We start from the raw sequence: 14,587 nt of genomic DNA, 5'->3' as shown, positions 1-14,587 counted from the left end.
AAGTTTGCTGAGTCTGAATACTAACTTGGGAATCTTTACTTGACATAAACTGAGAGATACTGAAAGTGTTATTTTAGTTTGCACCAATCTTTGTGTACAGATAGTTCATGGAATTTGAAATCAGCTATAAGCAACAGGCAAAAGAGAATCTAAATCCTTTTGGATAGTAGTTTATACTGCATATTTTCAGAGTTTAAAAAGCTATATCTTCATGAATTTCTTGTGTCATGATGCATGAAATGCTCATCTCTTGATTACTGAATAGTTGTTATCTAGATTTTGATTATAATGGCCACTAAAGTAGGAGCAAAACACTTCCAATGAATTATTTCCTGTCTCTAAAGGCAGTGGGTGATTGGGAGAGGGAGAATCAGGTGATGACTGATTCTGATGACTATGAACTTCACTTGATAAACCTTCTGTGCCAAATGTGGTTTACATTTTCTATATAGGAATTTATTGCTCCATGCCAAAATTCAGGTGTGCCAGTTCTTTATAATAAGCCATTTGGACGAAAGCATGGTGGGCTCAAAGGATTTTGATGCATTTTATTGCTGCCTTTTAAGATCATTGTTCAGAAATATCAAGTCTAATTTTGAAATCAATTAGCCATGAAGCCTGATGAGGTGTTGGCCCAGCTCAGGTTCACAACTGCTGCCTGTAGATTATTGTTGAGTCAGGTCCCTGGAGCAGATCTGTTTGCAGGCATCTGGTGGACACATGTCTGATCTCCTCTTAGAATTCTGCTGATGGTTTAAATAGCAAACCCTAATGAGGAAAGCCTAGAGAGCATGCTGCTGTTTGCCAGAAAACTATGCTTTTTACAGTTCTTCTTAACTTTTTAATCACTAAGGAATACTGTTGAGCCAGATATGAGCAGGATGAAATCTAATGACCCACTATCTGCAGATCAAAGGGAGTAGTCTTCACTTTCTGTGTCTATTTCAGGGTGGCAAAGTTAGCATGATTTCAATTCTAGAAATGTTCCCCCTTCAGGGGGCAAACATGACTTACACCAATCACTCTTATTGCACAAGAATTCCACTTTTCTGAAGAAGTATTTTGGAATGACAGCCAAAACCAGGAAGGATGCTGTGTTGTTAAAAAGGAAGGAGGCAGGTAATAAAGGGATCCATATTGCTCATCAGTCTCTATTCAGATGAATTAAGAATTTATACATTCCTTTCTTACATGAAAAAAGCCATGGTGGCGCAGTGGTTAGAATGTAGTATAGCAGGCCAATCCTGTCGACTGGCAGAAGTTCACTTGTGAGCGGCTCAAGGTTGACTCAGCCTTCTATCCTTCCGAGGTCAGTTAAATGAGGACCCAGATTGTTGGGGGCAATATGCTAATCCTGTAAACCACTTAGAGAGGGCTGTAAAGCACTATAAGTCTAAGTGCTGCAGAGTTTAAAGTTGCTTCAAAATGTTTTGTGTTGTGCTGAAAAAATATATATTTATACTTCTCACTAGCATTTCTAAGTATAAATTGACATCTTCCTCTCCACTCACAGCTATCATATTGTAGCAAAGAGAGGAGTTATATTCTCTTAAAATCCTATTAATTTCAACTAGAAATGCTCAAAAGAAATTCTCATGATAAATGCAATGATACATCATGAGGTTTCTTAGGATGTATAAGCTTTAAAAGGAAAAGAAAAATAAGTTATATTGCTACTCCTTCATTTGTAGAACTTTTGATATAATTTATTTTATTTATTTTATTTTAATTCCATTTATATCCCGCCCTTCTCCGAAGACTCAGGGCGGCTTACAAGCTTAGCAGTAGCCTTCATCCTATGTATATGCCTGCTTATTAGGGCTTTCACACACACCCCCAAGCGGCATTATTACAAAGTCAGCTTAATTGCCCCCAACAATCTGGGTCCTCATTTTATCTACCTCGGAAGGATGGAAGGCTGAGTCAACCTTGAGCCTGGTGGGATGCGAACCTGCACTAATTGCAGGCAGCTGGTGTTACTTGAGGAGGCATTAGCCCACTGCTCCACTAAGAGATTAATTTATTCCTTTCTAAAATATTTAGCTAAGGCAGATCTCTCTCTCTCTACTACTAAAAATGTGAACTGAAAATGAAATGGAATGATCAATTCAAGGGGTACTAAAATTCCAATTCTAAACAAATAATGAAAAAATTAGTGGAGCAGTGGGCATTAGCCCACTACTCCTTGGTGGAGCAGTGGGCTAATGCCTCCTTAAGGTCCTGCCAGCTCCCGCCTGATGCTCTTCCCTCTTGAGGCAGCATCCCCGAGGACTCCTTAGGATCCAGGGAGCGATGCTGCCTCAAGAGGGAAGAGCGTTGGGCGGGAGCCGGCAGGGCAGTCCTGCACACGCGCGCACTCCCTGGCTGCTAAGGAGTGCTCCTTAACAGCTGGGGAGCTCGTGCGTGCGCAGGACTGCCCTGCCGGCTCCCGCCAGACGCCATCCTGCCCTTTATCTTTCTTTATCTTCTTTATCTTTATCATATTTATATACCGCCCTTCTCCCAAAGGACTCAGGGCAGTGAACAGGGCACATAAAAATACAAAATACAAAAATTAAAAAAAGAATTAAATAAGAGCCCGAGCTAAAAACAGTAGTGTAATAAAAATCCCCAATAAAAACCCCAGCACATCCCCCATCAGGCCAGGTCAGCTTGCTCAAATAAGTAGGTCTTCAGGCCACGTCGGAAGGAGCGAAGGTCAGGTGCCATCCGGAGCTCAACCGGCAGCTGATTCCATAAAGCCACAGAGAAGGCCCTCCCCCTGGGGGCCACCAGCCAACATTCTCTGACCGGTGGCACCCTGAGAAGGCCCTCTCTGTGGGAACGCACAGGGCGGAGGGAAGTTGACGCCGGCAGCAGGTGATCCCGGAGATACTCCGGACCCATGCCATGTAGGGCCTTGAAAACCATTACCAAAACCGTGAACCTCACCCGGAAGACAACTGGTAACCAATGTAGCTCGCGGAGCAAAGGTGTAACATGGGAGTACCGGGAAACTCCCAAGACAACTCTCACGGCTGCATTCTGTACCAGCTGGAGCCTCCGAGTGGTCTTCAAGGGAAGCCCCATGTAGAGAGCGTTGCAGTAGTCCAGATGAGAGGTCACGAGCGCATGAGTGACCATGCACAGGGCATCCCGGTCTAGATAGGGCCGCAACTGGCGCACAAGGTGAACCTGGGCGAAAGCTCCCCTAGTCACAGCCACTATATGATCTTCCAAAGTAAGCCGTGAATCTAGGAGGACTCCCAAGTTGCGAGCCCTATCTACGGGGGGTAAAAACTCACCCCCCATGGAAAGAGGTGGAATATTCTGAATATCCCAGGATGCTGGTATGCACAGCCACTCAGTCTTGTCGGGGTTGAGTTGAAGTCTGCCCTGCTTCCTCCACAGTGAGAGGGGAGGGCGTGCTTTCCCGGGCTCGCTGATTTTCCGGCGTATAAGACGAAAAATCTTGAAAATCATCTCAAAGGTTGGGGGGGTCGTCTTATATGCCCAGTTGTCTTATACACCGGAAAATACGGTAAGTAACTTTCATTAAGTATCCCAGTTTATGTACTTCTTTCATAAATAATAATCAAACAAATATTAAGAGTCTGACTTGAAGAAAATGTAAAATTGACTTTTTACATCTACTAATCATGCTAGTTCAGTATTTAAAACTGCAGATAAATGTCTCTGTATGATCAATCTTGTAAAGTATCTGAAAAAGTAGAAAAAATAATAATTAATTGGCTGGTACTGCACATTCTATAATTTGAATTATTGACATGAATCAAAATACGGTGGTACTGTAAAGGAGTAATTTAACTTTGCTGTTGCCTGGAAAGAATGTGTTTCTTTCCTTAATTTGTGTTTGTAAAAATTGTTATAAATTTCATGAAGTCTATTCATCAATTTGATTGGTATGTGCTATCATGTCAGTGTTATTCTTAGTGATTATGTAAATAGATCTTCTTCACTAGAAAATCCATGCCTTACTTGGTTTTCCAGGTTTTCATGAGGTGTATTTTAAAAAGATAAAACAGTTATTATGATAATTTCTTTTTTAAGCTTACTTTCAATTAAGCCTTCTTTCTTATTAAGCAGTTTTGTGTTAAGCCCCATCAACTTTATACAGACTCAGAAATTGTCATACATATAATAAAACATTAACAAAGATTTGTTCTTATTGGTAAAGAGATCCTATACATGTTGATTTGTACATAATTTTTAGATGCTTTTAGCAATATAACAATGCATAGAGGCATAAGCAACATAGTTCTTTACATTGAAAATATCTGCAAAGGATCTCTTGGAAGTTTAACAATAGGGCTGAAAATTAAATAAATAAATAATAAGGACCACACGCTGAGTACGGCCTGTCAGCCAGCTACGAATCCATCTGGTGGTAATGCTATCTAAACCACATTTTTTCTATCTTATCAAGTAGTAGGTTGTGATCTACTTTATTAAATGCCTTACTGAAGTCCAAGTAAATTATATCTACAGCATTCCTCTGGTCCACTAGTTTTGTCACTTGGTCAAAGAATGTAATAAGATTTGTCTGGCATGATCTGTTTTTGACAAACCCTTGTTGACTTTTAGTGATAACTTTGTTTGCATCAAGGTGTTCGCTGATTTGTTGTTTGATTATCTTTTCTAGAATCTTCCCAGGTATTGAGGTCAGGCTGATAGGTCTGTAGTTTCCTGGATCTATTTTTTTCCCTTTTTTGAATATGGGAACTACATCAGCTCTCTTCCAGTCCTCTGGTAGTTCCCCAGTGCTCCAGGATCTTTGAAAAATATAGTTCAGTGGTTCTGAGATCACGTCTGCCAGTTCCTTGAGAACCTTGGAGTGTAATCCATCTGGTCCTAGTGATTTGAACTCATCTAGGCTGGATAGGTGCTCACTTACCATTTTCTTGCCTACCTTAACTTGTGTTTCTATTCTGTTTTTTTATGGCACTGGTTTTGGTAGTTTGGACTGTTTTTTCCCTTTGTGTAAAGACAGATGCAAAAAATGAGTTAAATGGTTCTGCTTTCTCCCTGTTGCTTGTCACCTTCTTGCCACTTCCCCCCCCCCATGGACCAATCATTTCCTTAACTTGCCATATATTTATTTATATATGACCTGATCCAGTCCATTTTCAGTCTAACACTAAACTAGAAGAAATAGCCACACCCCAAAAGACAAGCTCAGGATTCAAAAAGATCTTGACCAACTTGAACAATGGGCCCTATCCAACAAAAAGAGTTTTAATGTGGAGAAAAGCAAATTTTTACATTTGGGCAAGAAAAATCAAAGATATCACTACAGATTAGGTGAGACCTGGCTTAAAAACAGTAACTATGAGAGGGACCTTGGAGTCCTAGTGGAGGATCACTTGACTATGATCCAACAATGTGTAGCATCCGCTGCTAAAAAAGCTATTACAATCCTTGGTTGTATAAACAGAGGCATAGAATCAAAATCATATGAAGTATTAGTACCGCTTTATAAAATGCTAGTGAGACCACACCTGGAATACTGCAACCAGTTTTGGTCACCATACTACAAAAAAGATGTTGAGACCTTGGAAAAAGTTCAGACAAGACAAGACAAAGTAAGGCAAGACATGGCAAGACAAGACAAGAGAAGATAAGATTATTGTCATTTTTTTTACTGTGGGCACAACGGCACCCATCAAAAATGAAATTTAGTTGCCCACTCTCAAAGTGAACACATAAATGACACACACATAACATACTATATACAACATAACATATATATGTTAGAAGAGCAACTAAGATGATCCAAGTCCTGGAGACTAAAACATATGAAAAACGGCTGCAGGACTTGGATTTGGCTAGTCTAAAGAAAAGAAGAAATAGGGGTGACATGATAGCAGTATTCCAGTATTTGAGAGGCTGCCACAAAGAAGGGGGGGGGGTCAAATTATTCTCCAAAGCACCAGAGGGCAGGACAAGAAAATGATCAAACAGAGAAGCAACCTGGAATTAAGGAGAAACTTCCTAACAATCAGGACAATCAACCATTGGAACAGCTTGCCATCAGAAATTGTGGGTGCTCCATCAGTGGAGGATTTTAAGAAGAGACTGGACAGTCATTTGTCTGAAATGGTATAGATTCTCCTGCTTGAGCAGGGTACTGGACTAGAAGACCTCCAAGGTCCCTTCCAGCTCTATTCTATTCTTTTCCTGCTTCTCCTTACATACCATTATGCTTTATTGTATTTTGCTTTTGGAATATTTTCCTGGCAGAGAGACGAGGACATGCAGTAAACATCCTAATGTGTTTTACATAATTTCTGCCCAACATTCCATGGGGTTGGAATGAATAGAGTCCAAACTGAGGAGGGCCAGACTGCCAAGTTTAGTTAAAATTGTCAAGTAACAATGGTGAGAATAAGGAAGAATTTTGTAGTGATGCCAAAGTGAACCCTGAAAAACTAGCAGCAATAGTGACATTCCCAAAGATTACTTTGTTTTTTTTCCAAAGACAAAGTGAGGATAATGTAGAAGGCCCAAGAATTGAATCATAGTAATCAAACCAAAATGAAAGACAATTAAAAGACGTTACCCTGATCTCTCAAAATTTTCCTGCAAACTGAAGGATGAGCCATAGGAAACCACTGGGTACTCAAGCTGTTACTGATAAGAATCTGTGCCTGAAACAGTGAAAGGATAACAGCAGTTTTAATGTCACTTGACCTCTGAGGCATTTCCCACAGATGAAGCTCACCTTAAAGAATATCTGTGATGTTCTTGGTTTATTGATTTTCAAGTCTGTTTAGCTGTTGAGAACACTGGGGATGGTGCTCTGGCCCAACTACTTTTGTCTGATTCAGGTGACAGTTTTTCCTTTATTTCCTTTGTTCCTTTTTATCTATCTCCCTTTTTATCAATTTCCAAAGAGAACTTTTAGACAAGAATCCTGGCTCTTTGTCCACTCTGCTTACATGTCTACTTTATCTTTAAGTATGGCAGCTGTAGCCTAGTCTCACACTGCCTCTTCCTGCATTAGTGTGAGATTTAGCTGTTCAATGTGAGGTCTTTGGGGTTTAAATTTTCTGCCCAATATATAATATCTAAAAATGAATTCTACAAAGAAGACAGTCCTGCAGTTGGAATGCCAGTCTACCACATTCAAAATCAAAAGAAATATATTATGCTGACCTTTTGAGAGTCACCCAGTGGTTTTATTAACAGAGCCAGTGTGTAGATTAAACACATTGTTTAGGAAAGAGGAATAAGTTATTAAAAATATAGTTTTTAAATCTCAAATGGAGAAAGCCTATATTGTCTTTTAGACCAGGGGTCTGCTCCCAGAATTCCTCAGTCAGCATAGTTGTTAAGGTTGCAGATCCCTGTTTTAGACCATACTGTTCACAATAATGGAAACTAATCAAAGGCCTATTTCAATTAGTTAGGACTTATTAGAAAAATTACTCTAACACAACAGCTGAAGCCAACCCTAACCCTGAAGATAGAAAGAAATATTTTCTTTCCTTTCCATTCAAATATTTTTCTTGAGCAAATATAAATGTAAAAAAAAATCTTTTGACAGTATTTCTATTATGTTGACATTGGTGGTATGAAACAAGATAAGTTAGTAAAATAAATTAAAAAGTAAATTAAAGTAAATTAAAAAGAAAGTTCTGAATCACTCTGCAGAATACCAAAATCAGAGTTTTTATCATCACAGCACAGTGAAATATTTATTGTTATTTCTGAATACCTGCACATGATACAAAATGCTTTATAGGTCTAATTTTATATGTTAAATGAAATCAATATGATTAATGTGACTCAATAATAGGAATTTCCGTTTCAGTCTACAGGCCAACATCTCATGCATGTTGCCTTGAAATGTATAGATCTTTCTCCTCAATATCAAGAAAGAATAAAGTGTTTTCTTGAAAGTCAAAACAGCAATTGCCGTTCAGAATTGAATATCCTTAATTTCCACTGATTTCCACGAGATTCAAAGTAAATAATTGTATTCTGATTAAGTTCCATATTTTACTACTTCAGTGCTATTTTACTTAATTCTAGATTTCTTATCTTCAATAATAATATAGATAATTTAAAATATTAGAAGTTAAATTATGTAAATGAAAATGTAGTGGGGTACTGCAGGGCTTTGTTCTAGGCCCAGTGGTCTTCAACATCTTCATCAATGATTTGGACGAGGACATAGATGGGGAACTCATCAAATTTGCAGACAACACCAAGCTGGCAGGAATAACCAACACTCCAGAAGACAGGGTTAAGATACAGGAGGATCTGAACAAAGTGGAACACTGGGCACTATCTAACAAAATGAAATTCAGTGGTGAAAAAAAGTAAAGTTCTACATTTAGGCAAGAAAAATCAAATGTACAGGTATATTATAGGGGGTACCTTGCTCAATAGTAATAACTGTGAGAGGGATCTTGGAGTCCTAGTGGACAATCACTTAGATATGAGCCAGCAGTGTGCTGCAGCTGCCAAAAAAGCCAACACAGTGTTAGGCTGCATTAACAGAGGGATGGAATCAAGATCACGTGAAGTATTAATACCACTTTACAATGCCTTGGTAAGGCCACACTTGAATACTGCATCCAGTTTTGGTCACCACGATGTAAAAAAGATGTCGAGACTCTAGAAAGAGTACAGAGAAGAGCTACAAAGATGATTGGGGGACTGGAGGCTAAAACATATAGGGAACGGTTGCTGGAATTGGGTATGTGTAGTTTAATGAAGAGAAGGGTGAGGGGTGACATGATAGCAGTGTTCCAATATCTCAGGGGCTGCCACATAGAAGAGGGAGTCAAGCTATTCTCCAAAGCACCTGAAAGTAGGACAAGAAGCAACGGATGGAAACTAGTCAAGGAGAGAAGCAACCTAGAACTAAGGAGAAACTTCCTGACAGTTAGAACAATTAACCAGTGGAACAACCTCCTCCAGAAGCTGTGAATGCTCCAACACTGGAAGTTTTTAAGAAGAGACTGGACAGCCATTTTTCTGAAATAGTATAGGGATTCCTGCCAGAGCAAGGGGTTGGACTAGAAGTCCTCCAAGGTCCCTTCCAACATCATCATCATCATCATTATTATTATCGTTATCATTATCATTATTATTATCATCATCATCAAGAACAACAACAACAATCCATAGTTCAGATTTGATAGGATGTGAAAAGTCATGTTTTATCATTCAGAAAGCATTAATTGGATTTACTATGATTTATCAGTATGAAAATGACTAATTTATTTGAATAATTGATTTATAAATTTATAATTCGAATAGAGATTTTCCTCCTCATTTAACAACAACAACTTTATTGATTAGCCCTTGGGCCATATCAAAGTGCAAAGTTCCAGCAACAAACCGTCACCAAAACTTGATAAAAGCAATCCAAAATGGAATTTGATAAAATACAATTTAAAATGGAATTAAAATAAAATACAATTTAAGATGAAATATTAATAAAATACAAATTTAAGATATAGATAAAATATGATAACATTATATTTCGGAGTCGCCCTTGCAATCTACCCCAATCAGTCCCACGTATGCAGATCTTAGCCAGATCATTTTGTTTAAATGCTGTGCTACGTTAAATGTTATTTTCAAGTTCTGACCCGACATAAGATAAGTTATTTTGATATGGGGATCCCAATGGGTCGTTCGTTTGGTATATAGACCAAGATACCTGTCTCTCACCCTCTTATACAAACAACAGTCAAATAGGATGTGAGTCAGGTCCTCTACCTCTGCCGCTCCACAAATGCAAAGACGCTCGTTGTACGGTATAACATAAAATCTCCCATATCTGACCATTGTGTCAAGCTGTTCAAATCTTGCTCTCGTAAATATCTCCCTAAGATGTTTTGGGAGTTGTAACTTCAAATAACTGTCCACTTGAAAAGTACATTTATATTTACTCAGCCATTTCAAGTTACCCACCTTACTAAGGATAGCTATATCAGTTTGTGCTTCTATATCCTTAATTCTTTGGGCAACTCTTTTTTTAGATTGTTCTCCTGTTACGCAAGAAACAGGAAGGCCACAGCTTCTTACAAAATTTGTTAGTTTGGTGATCCAGGAGATTTGTGATTGTAGTTTTATTTGCTCTAGTAGGCATAATTTGGGGAGTCTATCAGTCTCCATTTCATTAACTAGTTATAAGCTCTAATTTTAGATAATGCCTGAATTGTATGAATTCCTAATTCAGCTCTAACTGCTGCAGCAGATGTTCTTGGATCTACACACAAAATACATCTCAAATGCTGGGACTGTGTTTTTTCTAAAACTGTGGTTGAGTAAAGACCCCAAATTTCTGCTCCATACAAGAGCATTGTTGTAACCTTAGCCTTATAAACCTTGAGTAATGGAGCTAGGGACCCTGGGTAACTATGGTTCTTTAACCTCCTCATTTAATAATAAACTCACATATAGTTTTAAAATGTTCTATTCTAGTTCAAGCATGTCCTTATCAATATAAATTATCTTCTTTAATTTGATCTTTAAATGTACAAAAGAAATTAACTTTCTCATCCATTTTATTTGTCAGAAAAGCCATGTTTGCATATAACTTTATCATTAATATTAATATTAAAACCATGGTTAGCTCCATCTATCATATTTGTGCAAACTGCTGCAATGTCATAATCTTTACTAAGGCCTGCAATCAACTGGGAATCAACACTAAAATTAGATTAGAGTGATATCAACTCGTAAATCTACTAGCTAGGTTTTTAGTAGAAATTAAGAAAGAAAATATACAAAATGTTGTGGGATATTGCATATATAGTAAGAGTTTTAATACAGATGGCAGTATAGTTAATTGACATTTTAAATTATTAAATATGAAAATGATTAAAGACAATGACTCTGAGTCTCTAGATATTACTGAACTAAGTCTCCCAATTTGCTAAAGGATGCCAATGGAGATTGGAAAACAAGTAGTGGCCAATGAGGGCAATCTATATTGTAGTAACAAAAAGGAGAGTTAACAGAGTGTACAAACCTTCCTTCCTTCCTTCCTTCCTTCCTTCCTTCCTTCCTTCCTTCCTTCCTTCCTTCCTTCCTTCCTTCCTTCCTTCCTTCCTATCAGTTTTTTACTAATGGCAATTGCCCTACAGTTTACTTGGCAAGGTTTTTCAGGAGTGGTTCGCCATAATGATTATTTCACTTAACTGGCTTTATGACTAAGGTGGGACTAGAACAGCGGTTCCCAACTTTTGCAACTTGGTGGCTGGCTTTGGGAGAGAGGGAACTGGGCTGTGTGAGCTGTGGGCTGGTGTGTGCATGCATGCATGGGTGCATGCAGCTCCACTCACACAAGAGAGAAGAGAAGAGAAGACTTTAGGTTGCCGTTTTGTGCTCCTTCCGGCTTTTCCACATCAAAAGCTTTTGCAAAGGGACAGAAGGCCTGAAGCAGTGTGAGATCACTGTCCCAAAGTCTTTCATCCATTTATAAAAGCTTTTGGTGCAGAGAAGAGAAACCTTTGGGGTGCAGTCTCATGCTCCTTCAGACTAACTGAGGCTACCTGACACTCCCAAGGTGGATTGGATGTCCTGCACAGGTAGCCTTGTGAGTCAGTGAACTTGAGGAGGTGCATTCATCCCACTCAGCCTCTGCTATTACCACTCTGTTTTTAAAGCATTGGGAGCAGGCAGCTTGGTGGCCCAGTTGGGAGGCAGAGGGGAACTGGGTCATATGAGTGGTGGGGTTGCTATGCACATGTCCACATGCATCTGTCTGTCCCAGCCTACTTGGGTCCTTGTTAAACTCACAAGGAGAAACCCCTCTTCCAACAAGTAGGCTGGAACCACAGGAAAAACAAACCCCTTTTATTATTATTTACAGACCTGCAAAATGTCCAAAGGCAAAGGCAAACAAAGCACAATTCAATGAAACTTGATTGCTTCACAAATGGTTGCCTTCAGCAACCAGCACCTCCCATGCCTTCCCTTTTATTATGCAGCCCAAGGCATGGCTTCCTAATGCCTTTTCCTTTGCCTTTGGAGCCGCCCCATTGCATTCCTCTGTCCAACTCTCGTTGCCTGTCGGCATTTTTTTTTAATCCCATTTATATCCCGCCCTTCTCCGAAGACTCAGGGCAGCTTACAATCTAAAGCACAAATCAATGTGCTTACCAATAGCCTTCATTCTATGCATATGCCTGCTTATTAGGGCTTTTGCCCCCCCCCCAAGCGGCATTATTACAAAGTCAGCTTATTGACCCCAACAATCTGGGTGCTCATTTTACCTACCTCGGAAGGATGGAAGGCTGAGTCAACCTTGAGCCTGGTGGGACATGAACCTGCACTAATTTCAGGCAGCTGGTGTTACTTAATGAGGCATTAGCCCACTGCTCCACCAAGGCTCATTTATGAACATCTATGATGTCTTCCAACTGTGAGTCCTCACAGTTTGACTCAGCCTCCCAGCACAGCTGTGTCTCAGCCTGAGCATGAGTGGAGGGGCCCAGCTCCTCATCAGATTGTAAGTCTTGGAGCTTATCAGAGCCTTCCTCTGACTCTGATGGCACTCCAGGCCCCTCCTCCTCCTCCTCTGATTCCCCAGACTCAGCTTCCAGGTCCACTGGCTGATGAGGAATCACAACAACATGCAGCTCCACAAATGCAAAAGAAAAGAGGAGCTTTGGGCGCTACTTGCATGAGTGGAGCTGTGAGCACCACACCGGTCCACTGTTGTGCAGCCCAGTTCCTAATATGCCATGACCCAGTAGTGGGCTGCAGCCTGGGGGTCAGTATGACAGTAGAGCATTTGAAGCAAGAAGGAACACAACACATTTTTCAGTGATTTAATAAAGATACAGGTGAAGATGGGGGCCAGTTGATCAGCACAGGCTTTTAAGCAAGAAGTTACTCTATGAAATACAGTAAATAGATATAGACTTGAATTACCAGATTGCAAGCCAATATTGAGCTATTTGGGAGGAAGACTTATTGAAGTCAATATGACTTATTTTTGAGAAAGTGTTTAGTAGATTTTAATTTGAATGGTTTAACATTTACTTCCAAGGAGCATGATTGATATGTCAGTTAAACTATATTATCACACATCTTTTTCTAAGATCACCAGAGGAGATGGGAAGGATAGTTATAGTTGACAGTGATCACCTCTTAAACCTACAGTATAACACATTCAAGTGATCTGCCAGTTGCTGATTCACTTCACTAAGGGAGGGAAGTCTGCTGTAGAACTCATGGTCTTCTGGTTTAGAGCCTGATGCCCTAACTACTACACCAAATGTCTCATTTATTTTATAGAATAAAAGAAAACCTGTAAAAAGTTCATATACCTTAACTTTGCTATGATGTATCTTTTGGGGGCAACAGTCAAATACAAGGTGTGTTGGGCATAACAATATAAAAAAACATGACTATTTACAAAAGTAGAGATCAATTCAACAATATATGTTGTGGAAACTGGCCAATTTATATTAGTTTTAGTCTTTTTGTGGAGCAAAGGTTGATTTTAAAACAGGAAGTAGATTTCTACTGGGACAAGTGCCATTTAATTTATTCAAAATGATGGAAAGCCAGGTAAAAACGCAGCCAAGCTGCAAATAACATCAAAATATTTGAGATAATTAAAAACAGAACAGAACTAAACAAAACCTCAAGCAGGCAAGCACTCCAAAAATATTTCTCAAAACTGAATAAATGGACATTAAAATTTTTACAGTATTTGGGAAATGGGGCTCTTTCCTGATGCTTATTTTAAACATCATCCAAATTCCAAATCCTGAAAACATTGAAATAATATTTGGCCATTTGCCCCATCATTCTGCCCTGCAATAAAGTTTTCCTGGCATGCATTTTTCCATTGCCATTGCCCTGCGAACGTTAACCTCTTCCAATCTGTATCTCTGTATGAGAGCTATCAGAATATTTCACTAATCCATGAACTAATAAATGACATTTTATCGTATGTTAAAATATATTCTGTCACTTTGGACTGCAGTAGCTATTTGATCTAATCATTTATAACTATATATATATTGAAGCATAGTGAAGCAATCCAATATGTCCTCAGTTGCATCCCTGGAAATTGTCCATTTATTCCTACACATGTATGGAGATTAGATAGAGATAGATAGATAGATGATAGATAGGCACATAGAATATAAGGAATGGACTTACAAAAAGACAATTAGGAGACATTTCTGTCTCCTTCTTGCTTCTGTTATTTTTACATATAAGAAAATTCTTCATATCAACCTCTTTCTTGATTTATAATAAGGTTATTCTGAAAATTGACTTTACAGATAAATGAAGTCCTTATTCAGATTAAAAGTGTAATTTTGGGAGAGAGAGAGAGAGAGAATGAATATGATATAGTGGAACAGGCTAGAAACTGGGAAACATTGTGTTTTAGTCCCATCTTAGCTACAAAGCCAGCTTGGTGACCTTTGGCAGTCACTCTCTCTCACCCAAAGGAAAAATGCAGTGGTAAACCACTTCTGAAAAACCTTGGTAAGAAAACTGCAGGGACTTATCCAGGCAGTATCCAAGAATTGGACATGATTGAAAACACAATCACACAAACATACACACACACACACACACACGAATACATATACAAAAT

This window comes from Vipera ursinii (genome assembly GCF_947247035.1).
Source record: "Vipera ursinii genome assembly, chromosome: 7".
In the NCBI taxonomy this organism is placed as follows: Eukaryota; Metazoa; Chordata; class Lepidosauria; order Squamata; family Viperidae; genus Vipera; species Vipera ursinii.
The sequence above is the reverse complement of the archived record's forward strand: the minus strand, read 5'-3'. Positions refer to the sequence as shown.